This window comes from Gallus gallus, chromosome 1 (genome assembly GCF_016699485.2).
Source record: "Gallus gallus isolate bGalGal1 chromosome 1, bGalGal1.mat.broiler.GRCg7b, whole genome shotgun sequence".
Taxonomy (NCBI): Eukaryota; Metazoa; Chordata; class Aves; order Galliformes; family Phasianidae; genus Gallus; species Gallus gallus.
Genome location: NC_052532.1, coordinates 126,244,042 through 126,258,344, shown reverse-complemented (window position 1 = coordinate 126,258,344; position 14,303 = coordinate 126,244,042).

Genomic DNA, 14,303 nt, shown 5'->3' with positions numbered 1-14,303 from the left:
ACTTGGCTGAAAGGAAAGAACAATTTTTAAAAAGAGCATTTAAAATATACAGAGCATTTTAACCAAAAATCTTGACGTTACTTTTGTAAACTGACAGTAGAAGAGGTTTTCAGTATGTAATAAAACTTGGAGGATTAAAGAATCACAGAATCACAGAACATAGGGACCTCTGGGGATCATCTAGTCCCACCCTCTGCTAAAGCATGTTCCCTACAGCAGGTTGCACAGGAAAGTGTTGATGTGGGTTTTGAATATCTCCAGAAAAAGAGACTTAACAGCCACTTTGGGCAGCCTGTTCCTGTGTTCTGTCACCCTCAAAATAAAGAGGTTCCTCCTCATGTTTGTATGGAACTGTATTCCAGTTTTTCCTCATTGCCCATTATCCTGTTGCTTCCCACCACTGAAAAGAGCCTGGGCCCATCCATTTGACTCCCACACTTATGGTGTTTATAAACAGTGATGAGATCCCCGTTCAGTTTTCTCTTCTCCAGGCTGAACAGTCCCAGATCTCTCAACCTTTCCTCATACAGGAGATGGTCCATGCCCCAGGATCACACGTGCTTTTGACAAAAATGGATATTCCTTCTTCCTCCTACTTAGTAATCAGGAAGTAGATCATGTAAGGGATTCTTTGGTACATGGCTGTTACAGGTAACTTGGAGAAAGATGCTATTTTATGCTTAGGTGCTGACGAGCGAAGGAAGTATAGATATTCACGCCAAGCCAATCCCTGATATGTGGTCTAAGGACCACACCAGAAGGTAACTCCAGATTTCAAGGTAGTAGTGATTCAGCCTCATGCACAGCAAAAGAAAAATTACCTTGTAAAGTTAACATGTATATTGCAAAAGAATTTAGTACTTTGATATGACATGTAGTCCTCCCTCTTTAAAGCATTTCCAACTACCTCATAGGAAAAAAATGACATTTCTCCCTTTCCTGGTATATATGATCCTTTCTTGGCCTCAAGGGCCTACTTTAGGAGCAAAACTAAATTATGATCATGGTTCCAGAACTATTTCTTAAAACTTAGTAAATTGCAAAAAAAAATTACAATATTTTTCTTGTAAGCAAAGATTTGCTGTACTATCAACTCGTGACAGTTTTCACAAGGTAAGAGCTGGTTTATGACAGCCAAATTGTGAGTGTGTTTGGATGTCTATTAGTTGATGTTATATATTAAACTGCAGTTATTTCCTCAGACACTGAGGGACAGCCACACAAAAACGCGGTTAGTTTGTGGTTACAGATTAGGCATAGGATATTCAAAAAACAGGATGTACTACAGTCACATTGCATGAATGCTGTCATATTTCAAATATAATTTTCCGTAAGACTTTCTCTTCAGAGAGGAGTTAAAGCTTAGTGATGACTAGAGGCAGACATTTTGGCAGTCCCAACTCATTGACAGCATTTGTTGAGCCTAAAAATATGAAAATAAGAAAAATAGTTGTATTGCTTGAGGTTGAAATGAAAATGAATCCTTATTTTTGAATCTTACAGCTATCTAGCTTATAAACATATTTCACACAAAGAAATGCATTTGCAAAAGTGTTTTAATTTTCATTTTATTCATTTTCAACTTCCTAACATACTTCTCAATGGAGTGAGTTAATCAGTAATCTTCATTAGTGTCAAAAATACATCATGCATATGCAGAGAATTAAACTTCTAGCTAAGATATGGTCAATATGAACTTTAGAAGCTATATGAACTATAGGAGGGGTTTTTTTTTTGTTTTTTTTTTAACTTATCACTAGCATGCATTAAGCCTATTCTTACCAAAATCAGAAATGCTATGAAGTTCCAGAAATGTTGGTGTTTTTTTTGTTTTTTTGAAGGATATTTGGACCTTCCCTGATTTTGTTAGTGAATCAAGTGACATTGTAAAGGATCTAAAATACAATAGGGTCAAAATATCTGCAATCGTGGGACACTTTCCCTTGAGTTGGCTTTCGTGTAACAAGGTTTTTGGTCAACTTAAATTCAAATGGATGTATCCTTAACATACTTTTTGTTCAATATGAAATAAACCATGTTGGTAAATAAAAGCTGAATTTGACCAAGAGATCACCTGTGGCATAAATGTGACTGATGTCTGCCAAGCCCATCTTGATCTTACAGTCTTATTCTCCTCCCATGTTTAATTACTGTAACAAACAAGATATTTCTTCTTAATGTTCAATTGCTGTAGCAGAAACAGTTCACTTCTAGTTTGGAATGCAGTCTTGAAACCTGAAGTGTGCATTGTTTTTTAATATGGTGTAAAAGACATTCAGAAACTCAGAGAGACAAGAAAAATAACTGCATATTTTGATTGATCCAAAAAGAAAGTATTTTGATTTTATTTTAGGGAAAAGCATATTATTAGAGCTTGGGAATGTCTGCCTGTTGTATACTTGAGATATATGTATGTATATATATTTCCTTAAATCTATCTATATGTGGTTTTTTTTTTCCCCAAAATTCTTTCATAGAAAGAATTTTACTATCTGTGTCTATAAGAATGATTATTATAATAAAAAAGAGCAATTCAGAACCAAAGTCAAATTGTGAAAGACCTCTTGCATTGTTATCTTTTCTCTGTACTGTTCCTAATTTTCAACCTATAGATGTAGTTATATTTTCATCTTTTTTTTTTTTTTTAATTCTAATACAAATGAAAAAAATGAATTTTGAATTTGAATACCTCCAAGGATGGGGAATCCACAGCTTCTCCGGATGGGTTGTGCCAGTGCCTCACCACCCTTCTCACAAATTATTTCTTACTGGTATCTAATATAATCTAATTGGGTTCATGGCCACCTGAGGAACCTGGACATCCACATGTCTATGTGTCCCGATGAAATGCATCCCAGAGTCCTGAGGGAATTAACTGATGTAGTCGCAAAGCCACTCTCAACGATATTTGAAAAGTCATAGCAATCAGGTGAAGTCCCTGGTGACTGGAAAAAAGGCAACATCACAGCCATTTTCATGAAGGATAAAAAGAATGACTCCAGGAACTACCAACCCATCAGTCTCACCTCTGTGCCGGAAAAGATCATGGTGCAGATCTTCCTGGAAGTTACACCAAGGCACATGGAAGGCAGGGAGGTGATACGGTAGAACAGGCATGGCTTCACCAAGGGCAAATCCTGCTTGCCCAAACTAGTGGACTTCTGTGATGGCATAACTGCATCCATGGACAAGGGAAGAGCCACTGATGTGATCTATGTGGACTTCATTAAGGCATTTGACACAGTGCCTCACAACATCCCTCTTTCCAAAATGGACACATATGGATTTGATGGATTAATAGTTTGATAGACAAAGAACTGGCTGCAGAATTGAATCCAGAGAGTGATGGTTAATGGCTCCATGCCTGGATGGAGATCAGTGATGAGTGTCGTCCCCCAGGATTCAGTGCTGGGACCAATACTCTTCAATGTCTGCATCAATGACATCAAAAGTGGAGTTAACTGCACCCTCAGCAGTTTTGCTGATGACACCATGCTCTGGGGTGCAATCAACACACCAGAGGGACGGGATGCCATCCAGAGAGACCTAGACAGGATTGAGCAGTGGGCCCAGGAGATCCACATGAGGATCAATAAATCCAACTGCAAGGTGTTGCACCAGGGCCAAGGTAACCACCACTATCAATACAAGCTGGGGGATGAAATGACTGAGCACAGCCCTATTAAAAAAGATCTGGGGGTATTGGTGAATGGGAAGCTGGACATGAGGCAGCAATGTGCCCTTGTAGCCCAGAAAGCCAGCCATATCCTGGGCTGCAGCAAAAGAAGCATGGTCAGCTGCCCAAGGGAGGTGATCCTGTCCCTCTACTCTGTGCTGGTGAGGCCTCACCTGGAGTACTGTGTCCAGATGTGGAGTCCTCAGTACAGGACAGACGTGGACCTGTTGAAGCATGTCCAGAGAAGGGCCACAAAAATGATCCAAGGCATGGAACACCTCTCCTAAGAGGATATGCTGAGAGAGCTGGGGCTGTTCAGCCTGGAGAAGAGAAGGCTGTGAAGTGACCTGACAGCAGACTTTCAATACCTAAAGGGGAGCTACAGGAAAGAAGAGAACAGACTCTTGAGCAGAGTCTGTTGTTACAGGGCCAGGGGAAAATGTTTCAAATCTAAAGAGGGTAGATTTAGGTTGAATATAAGGAAAATATTTTTCACAGTGAGATGGTGAGGCACTGGAACAGGTTGCCCAGAAATATCTCTCAGCACTGGAGACTTTCAAGGCCAGTCTGGACAAAGCTCTGAGCAACCTGATCTATCTGTGGATGCTTCTGTTCATTGCAGGGGAATTGGACTAGATGACCTCTAAAGGTCTCTTCCAACTCTGAGGATTCTATGATTCTATGAAAACTACCCTTTTCAGTTTAAAACAGTTACCCCTTGTCCTACACACCCTTATAAAATGTACAACTTTCCTGTTTGCGCCCTTTAAATGCTGGAAGGCAGCTATGGGTCCCTTTGAAGCCCATCCTTCTGTAAGCTGAATAGCTCCAACTTTTTCAGCTTTTCTTCATAGGAGAGGTGCTTCAGTCCTCCACTCTTGGCCCTCCTCTTGACCTGCTCCAGCAGATCCATGGCTTTCTTCTGCTGAGGCCCCCAGAGCTGGATGCAGTGCTCGCTCCTGGAACTAAGAATAAATACATGAATGTATAGATCCATATCTGGGGGATAGATCCCCATATCTGGGGGAAACTTCAACTCTAACCTATTTGGTTATTTTTTTCAAATTAGTTTTTAATGCTTGGCAATATTTCCAGGTAGTTTAGTTACACTTTCTATATGAAAAGTTGATGAAGTAAATTGTTATGGGGAGAAAAAAAGGCAGCTACTTTATGAAAGATTTTTATTTCTATGTGTTTTCCTTTTCTTTCAAATATATGACATGCTTGTGTTATTGTGTGATGATGAAATTTTACTGTATGCACTTTTCTGAAAAGTGCTTTATGTATATAATGAAAATTATGTTATCTGTTTCAGAGAAGTGTGATTGTGTGAAAGACATTAGATTTCCTATTCTTCAAGAGGTAGCACTTCTCAGCACAATTGGTATGTAGTCTTTGTTGACATCCTAATGTTGCTGAAGAGCTAATCTAGTCACATAAACCCTTGTAACTAGGGCTAATCTAGTTACATGCATTTGAATGTGTTGGTGGACCTTAGAGGTGTAGTTCATTGTGCAGGTAAACCCCAAATTCTCATGCCCTTGTGACCTCCACCTACTCATGCACCACAGTTTTTCTTGGGAACTTGCTCACAGATGCAGAAACCTTAGTCTTCAGGTTGATGACTCTGATTTCTCATTACCCTTTGACCTCTGGGACTTCATGCACTGTGAGTATCCATGGGAACTTGATATACTATTACCCTCATGCACTATTTGGCCTAGAAGATTTCTCTGAGTACCATTGAGCAGTACAATGTATTCAATAGTAAGTGTTGACTTGCCTTTCAAAGCAGAATTATGTGACACTGATAGGATTGATTATATCACTTCTAATGTTAATTATGCAAGGTGAACTTAAGGGAAACCATATTTCCAAAAGTCTGGTGCTTTCTTAAGTGAGACAGCAAGACCATCTAGATAGCTTGCAATTCGGAAAAAAAAAAAAAAAAAAAAAAAAAAGCAGCACGAGAGCATGAGTAGAATACTAGGGAAGAAAACGATTTCTTTGCTTTCCAATTTTTCATTCATGTTACTAATAGAATATTATGACATGAGGATTGAGCCATGCTGCACTTTCAATAAAGTTTTGTACAGAGATATTACTGTCTAGGGAATGTTTAAATCTGGCAGTTTTAAAGAAATAACAAGATCTTTTTTACACAAATTCTGTAGAAGTATACAATTTCCATGCCTATAGTGACATCATTTTAAGATCTGTATGTTTCACGAAGTGTTTATACACTCTGTAATTTGTTGTAGGTTCAGTTAGTCGGATCCATATCATTGCTTATTTTTGTTCCTGAAGCATTAATTATAGACCATGATATCCTTGCAATGAAACTACAGTAAGGCAAAAACGATTTTATTTTGGGTCATTGACCCTGATTTGTAGAACTGAGGCTTACTGGTATCTCCACTGCCACTTATAGGAAAAAGCTTTAGACATTTAGAATTGCTAAGTTTCTTTAGTTATTATGAAACATATACATTTAAAATGCCCCTTATAGCACGTGTGCTGTCTCACCCAGTATAACACTATTATCACACATTTTTTCACATATCATCTTATTTTGGCACATGAGTCTGATTTATGTATGCATGACATAAAGACAGTTCTGCTTGTTGGGTTATGCAAGGGATTTAAAGATTCTTTGGACCTTCATCCTGCAGTATTGCAGTATCAGTTGCGACTGTTTTATCAGTTGCAAAACACAGATGAGTGTTTGTGAGACATACTTCTTTCAAAAAAGAAGTCCAATAATGAAAGGTTCCTAATATTTGAGAATACTGATGGGTTTGTAGTCTGTTACTTGTCACAAACAAAAATAATACTGAAACTTTGACCCTGCAAAAAGGATTGCGTGATATACTCGTGATAGAAAAAGCAACTTATACTTTAATTTTTCCTTCATTAGCGTTGCTTGGTTTCCTACCATGGCAGAGTTTCATATAGAATCTTTCATCTCACTTTTGATCTTGAATGGTTATTATGTTAATGGCATGAAGTAGATATCCTTTAATGTTATTGATGTACGCAGAACAATAAGACTCTATCTATTCATGAAAATGAAGGAGATGAAAAACACGAATGCTTGAAAATGTTTTTGTAGAGTATGAAGGAGATGTACCCTTTTTTGTCTTGATCCAATCTCCTGTTCCTTAGAGGAGCAAAAACAGTTCAGTTGCTGATGTCTGAGGAATTCAGTCCATCATGTGTAGGACATTGTGAGAAGGCTTATGTAACAAGAAGTGTTGGGAAAGATGAGCTCTGAGGATGGAGAGAAATAAAGTAAAGAGAGTTCTACAGTAGGGATCCAGAACATAGTGCCAGTGGGCATAACTCCACCAGCTCTGGTGCAATTTTGATTAATGACACCACTAATTATAATTAGTAACTACTGGATCTTTTTGTGGTTAACTTTTTCTTCTTGGATTGTCCTAAATATTAAGCTTATTTTCCTCTTTTTAGGTATATTTTTTAAGTGTTGAGAATAAATTTATGCAAGAGATTTTAAAAGACCATTTTAATATGTTTTAATCTTTCACTCATCCTAATATAAGTGCTAATCTTGATTATTATACAGCAGATATATTCCATTTTAAATACTTGCTTGTTTTTCTTGAACACAAGAAGAACACAAGTCAAACTTTTGTAATTCAAATAGTTCTTTAGGTCTGTCATTTAAATACTTTAAAAAAGAATCAGGTAATGTTGGTCTAAGTTATTACAGGAAGAACTCATCAGATAGAGAAAAAAATATTCAGTAAAAAATAGCTGAACTTCTTTAATCTTGTAATTATACTCTCTCCCTCTCACTTCTTAAATGTTGAAAAGTTTAAGCCAATAAAACACAAGTTTTTTAAGTAACTGTTACAATGATGTGTTAACAGTCTGTGGCTGCCAAATGGAAAAGCTGTGTAAGTGATCAGACTTTGTGTCTCAGGCCTAATAAGGCTTCAAAGGCCAACCACATTACCAAAGTGATGAGGTGTTCAGACTTTAAAACTATACTCACAGTCTTCATGATCTGATAGTCTCATATATTACATTTCTAAAGGAACTTTCTGTATAAAATGAATGTGTGGAAGCCAAGTCTGAAAAAAAAAAAAAAAAAAAAAAAAAAAGATAGGTAAGAGAGTTACAGGTAAGCAAGATATGAAAATAGAAGTAGTTCAATCAGATAAATGTGGACCACAGATTAATCCTGATATGATTAAGTACAGAGATGGATGATCAGTGCTAAAGAAATGGGGTAAGAAAATTACAGGGACATTTAGAAGTACAGCATTATTTTGTAAGTTCTAAGAATGTAGCACAACAATTACTGGGTGTAATGGTTGCTTCTCTGGCAGCTCTTAATATAAAACAAGCTCATCAGATGCTTTGCCAGATAACCTCTGGCTCTTATATAGATTTTTGAACAACACACATAAATTATACTTCATGAACAGCTCTGTCAGTGAAACCCAACCTGTACAGCTCTTTAGATACAGCTTGCTAAGCTTGTACATTTTTTCATGACCAATTTGGTAAATTATGAAATTACAGCAAAGGTGAGTTCCATGTCAAAGTTGTTAAGATAAAAATTCCCTTTAACTCCTTCTCAGAGAATATTTTGGGTGAAGAGGAATGGTAGACAATATCTAAAATGAATCTAGAGGCTACTTTAAAGTTAGACAAATAAGAAATATTATGTCTCTAGTTTTTAAAATCCATTCTCAGTTGTTGTGCATGTCATTCCACAAATATTTGGGTTTAAGAGTAATTTACTGAATAGTCACTACTGTGCCAAAAGGGTGGGGATCACATACCTGAAATTGTTTTAGATTATAGTTCCCTTATTCTAGCTATAAATATTGAAGCAAAGAACTTAGGACAGGCTAAAAAAAACCATCAGTTTTAATTCATCATCAGCTTGTGTTTCAACTATTCAAACCATTGAAAAAGCAGAGTAAAACAGCCAACACCAGTTCACAAGTAACTGTAGCTAATCTTCTCCTAGTGACCAAGCAAACTTTTTTACACCACTTCTATGCCTGAGGATACATCAAAAAAATTCTAAAGGGTTCTTTAAACAGTGCAAGTTAATGTACAAAATTGTCATAGGAAACTTAAGACTGGCGTGGATGAAGAATGAAGAGAATTGTCTGTGTAGGGAAGACCCAGAAGGGACAAAGAATAGAAGGGCTATAAGCAGGTCTGGTCTTGATGGCACATAGAAGAGCAGGCTAGCAAGATACATGTATTTGCTGCTTCTGAGGTGACCCAGCTTTGAAAAGAAAAGAAAACACAAACACACACACACACACACGCAGGGGAAAAAACAAACAAACAAACAAACAAACAAAAAACACCTAAGAAATGGGAAAATCTAGAAAGGAATAGAGTATGTCAACATTAAAATAAAGACTCAAGCCATTAAAAGGTGGTTGAAGGAAGACAGTAGACCGTACAGCGTGGGAGCCAGAAGACACCTGGATAAGCAGACACAACAATGTAAAGGATGCAAATGCCTCAAATCAGCAGAGAACTGCAAACCTAAGCTGAACCTAGAAGTCATCAGGAGGACTTAATATCTTGCATCCCTTATTTCCCCTATATTCACAAGACATCCTGGGCAGACTACCGAGGCTGAATGATCTCTGTGTCTGCAGCATAGGCGGGTGTCTCCTTGACACTTGTGAGAGCGCAGATATGACAACGACGTGATTGCATGAAAACAATTTTGTTCCAGTGATTTTATCAAATAAAGTCACCTTCATGTTCCATCAGGTCTCACTGAGACACTGATACCATGATGTTGCTAATCTTGCCTTCTTAAGCTTGCTCACTATCCGTGTTGTCTCTTGTTGTCCAAGCTCTTTTGTACAAGGAAAAGACATTCTTCGTAAGAGAAGGTATGTATATTTTTCCATTGCCAGTTTCTAAAGTGAAAGATGTGCTTATTGAGTCCCCATCAAGTATAAATCTCAGAGATGTCTGTAAATTTTCTCTAGACTGGGGAGGAGCCCGTAGTTGAATTTAGGTAGTTGAAAAGGTAAACAGAAAGAGGAGTGTGTACTATTTTTTATTCTAACTTACTCCATGTGATCTAACTAACTCATGTTTGATGCTCTGATGAAAATCTTGTGCAACAAGCCTTCTTGCTCCCTGTGAATATGTCTATATATTAATTTGAAATAAGTAATCCCTCATATGTTCCAACTTTTGTTTCTCTTATCATCTAGCTTGTCTTTGCAGAGCAGTAAATAATTACAGATGTTGCATTTCCTAGAATCAGCTGCAAGCAGCAGTGTTGCTTACAACAGCTCCTTCTCCTTCTACAGTGTGGACTGTGTGCTTGCATACTACTTTCAGTGTGATGGCAAATGACGGGGGCATTTGTTCATATTTCCCCTTCCAAGACAGTATCCTTGTGCTTTGCAGTCACACCTTTCATTACAAAACTCTTCCAGATAGTTTTTCTATTTCTGGTATTCTGTGTTGTGCACATGGCAGTCTGTCTTTGTGCATAGTGTCTTAAGCTTTGAGGAGAAAATAATGAAGACCGTAGTTCTCGTCAGTATAATGGCTGGACTGCCTTTCTCTCTTCCTATCAGATTCAGTGCTTCTGCTGGTGTCCAACTGGGAGCATGGCAAATGGAAATTGCCATCAATCACTGAACACCTTCCAGCAACTCAGCACTAAATGCTGTTTCATTTATTATCCTTCTCTGAGAAATAGTTAAACATAGTAACATCAGACTACAGTTGTCATCTTCACTCTTCACATTGATTGACATTTTCAGAGTTGGAATACTGGGATTCAGGAGTATCAGAAAGGTTTTCAGCTTTTCAGAAAAAAAAAAAAAAAAAAGATATCCAGATTTTGTTGTTGTTGTTATTCACTTTCTAAAGTTTATTTTTCATGTTTTCATGTTGGGTTATTTTTCTGTTTGTTTTTTTTAATTTATTTTGTTGTTGTAAAATGTTTTTTTTTTCTCTTAAATCTGTAATTTTTCATATTCTATCTGAATAAATGTTTTTTACAAGGAGGGTTTAAATGTAGTCCTACAATATTTTGAAACCACCCATGCGCATATGAAGTAGTATTACAATATATGAATGCAAAATGTATATTCACTAATCATAAAAAATCGTCAGTTTTTTTTTTTTTATCTGATTTCAGTTTCTGGCATATATATATCATGTACATGTACATATATAAATGAAAATATTTAATCCTTCCTTTATAAGGTCTTCTGAGTTGCATTCTGGCTTTCAGAAACTTGCTAAATTATCTTTTTCACCAATCCAGTAGAGGAGCAAAGCAATAAAGGTTGTAAAACATTGGTAAATCAATCAGTTGAGTTTCGCTAGTTACAGTGTCAATCATTAATCCACCAGTTCAAGTGTGACACATTATTCTTTTGTATCGCAAATGTTGTTAGCAAGTTAACCAAGACATGATTAGATTATTTATTTTCACACATTTGATTTAGGTGTTTCATGTGTTATTTCAAAATCCCTTGGGTGTGAAAGGAATTTAAACCTTATTGTGGCATATTTAGTTTGTTTGTAGAGCTAACTCTTTTCACTTCTGTGTCTCTATTTGTTTGAGAAATTACTGTTCTGTGAAATTGAAATTCAAACGGGAACCAGGTTTAAAACAAATACTAAAATTATTAACTGCAGCATGTTATAACCTAAATACATAATGAAAACTATAGCTTTTAAAGTTTATTTGTGTGAAAATAAATGATTTTCTAAAGCCAAATTCTGCTGTCCTTCATGTAAGCAGTTTTTAAGCAACATCAATGTAACATATATATTATAACATGTAAATACAATTGTAATATTATGCAATCCATATATGGAAACATATATCAGGATATTTTTATTTAGATTCTTTCCCTCAAATATACATATACAGTGAAAAACATGGAAGTAATTTTAAAGGTGTGTAGCTAGTCTATGTCATGTAAGATACGAGGAAACTGTGGAGAAGCTATATAAAATTTCTACTTCTTCCTTGTCATCTCATAATTTCAAAGTGAACTTGTATGACTGTGGCAACATTTTTTTATCTCAATTGCTCTTGGTTTTTATTCTGGAAAATATCCAGTAAATCTAAGTACTTCCCTGAATATCTAGGTTTTCTTGAACTAGTAAGTACCAGTATGCATGCATATATATTAAAACATATATAATTGCACATTAACATCACACACTAATTGCGTATTATATATGTATTACACATATCTATCTATGCTGTATGTATATATACAGTACAGACTTTGTGTCTATTTTTGAATAGATGTATTTATATAGAGAAAATAAATGGTTGGGTGCTTAAGTGTCTTTATAATTTTTTTGCAAAAACAGACTGAAAAATTACCTTGGTGAAAGGCAAGCTGATTCATGCCTCAATCTTTGCAGTTAACTTCTGTGTGGTATTTCCTGAAGGATGAGCTGTTTCCTGTCAGTGTGGATAAACAAGGTGAAGTGTTAGAATGGGAGCTAATATTGTTGACAATTCTCAGCAGTACAGAAGAAGCCAATATGTTAGCTTTTTTTTTTTTTTTTTTTTTTTTTGCTTACTGCTTATTTCTATTCAAGGTAAGAGCAAGTACTGAACAGAAATAAATGGCTCTAGAAGGCCTTTATCCAAGTGTAGAAGATCCTTTTATATGTTTGACTGGAAGAAAACTATGTATGTGTACTGCTATCTTCAGTTCATCTTCCAAGACAGAGAGTTAAGGGATGTGCTTCTGATTGAGCAACCCCATAGGAGCACAGAAGTTCCTGGGCTTGTGAGAGTTTCTGCAGGGATCCACACAGGCTGCCTTGTTATGGATGAGTCGCTCTGCACAGAAAGACACCATTTGTGGGACATGGGGACAGAGATAGACATGCTTTCAATGTTTCTGTGCATCGCATATATTATGAATTTTCTCACTGAGTCTTGTAGACTTAGGTTTAAGATCTGTCATGGTAAACTAGAGATGTGGAGACATTTTTATTTTTAGAAGACTTCTATTAACTCACATGCTGAGGATAAGAATGCAGAGTCTCTTACTCTTTTAGGATTTCCTTGTGTTTTCAAAGACTTTGCTTCTTAACAGGGACATCTTTACTTCAACAAGACTCTTTGTAAAGGTCTGACAAGGTTCAATCTGTTATTGACACACTGAAAAGAAAACCAATCTTGAAGAAAGTCATTCTTATGTGGGTTGGTTTTTGTTTTGTTTTGTTTTGTTTTATCCTCAGACAGGAAATATTTTACTCAGATGATAGTCTTAATCTTTTCACTGATATAGTCTAACAAGTTTGCTAGTCTAAGCAATCAATTAAACATGCTGAAACCTAGTCTCTCACAGCAAGGCCAGCTGGCATGAAATGGTCTGTGTCCATACAATTAAGCTCTGTTAGTCTCCAAAACAGAATGGTGGCAGGCAAAATAAGTACTGGGAATGGTTCCTTGCATGCATTCATTTCTGAACCTCCAAAACATTGTTTTCTTAATTTAAGAGCCTGCCAAGACTCCTCTATCAACAGATGATCAAGTCAAAATACCCAAATCTGAGCTATTACATTCATTAATTTGCTAGTACAGACACAGCTATAATATTACAAAGACAGAGCTTAATACTGCCTTTAAAACTAATGTAAAAATAAAAATAAAAAAATAATTAAAAAAAAGAGTTCTACAAAAATACAATTTCAGTCAGTAAAAAATGAAGTTGATGATGGAATTGGAAGACAGCAAGCTGGTTTGCTGTTTTTCTTTGAGGGTTTGGGGGCAATTGTGTGCGTGTTTCAAAACATCTCTCTGACTATAAAACATTAAGTTTTTCCCCTGTGAGGGCTGAATGGCCCATTTACCTGAAAGAATGGACTGTTAGTATGTAGCAGACATTTTTAGGCAAGGATTATAAAATCTGTGCAAATGCTAAACATGATGATTTCTGAACAATCTATATTCTGATCCCATTTTGCAGTTTCTTGGTTCTTCTATAATATCTCCACTTTAGGAAACTGCCTGAATAATAGTATAAAAAGCAGTACTACGGTTTTATTTTGTTTTGTTTTCCTTTTTGTTGTTTTTTTTTTTCCTCAAAAAAAGTGGAATGGATTTTAACTGAAGTAAATCAACCATATAATTGCTTGCAAAATACGGATTTGTTCCAAAGGAATGAATTTCAGAGAAAGGGCAACTCCTCATAGAAATCATTTATCAGACTAAGGATTTTTTTATTTGTTTTATTTTTTTTAATACTCAGATATTAGAGTCATTTGTGTGCAATTCAAGCCCTGAGCTATCTATTAAAAATAAGGTGTCTTTCTCCTCTTAGCAAAAAGCATTCTGTATCTAGGAGATCAGGTGAGATTTCTCTAAGGGTTGCTAATGAATCAAAATTGCTAATATCTGTGCTTTTTCTTTCAGATTCAAGAATGAAGGCAGAATAGAGATCAGTCAAAATCTGTTTGCTGTGTTTGACACAATTCAGCATGAGGACACTATTTTCACTTGTGTAGAGGTGACACAAATAATTTTGTCACTTCTGATAGCTGCAGTGTGTGCAGAGCGAAGGAGAGAATTTCCTGGGCAGCATTTGGTGGGGGAGATTCACACTTAGCCTGA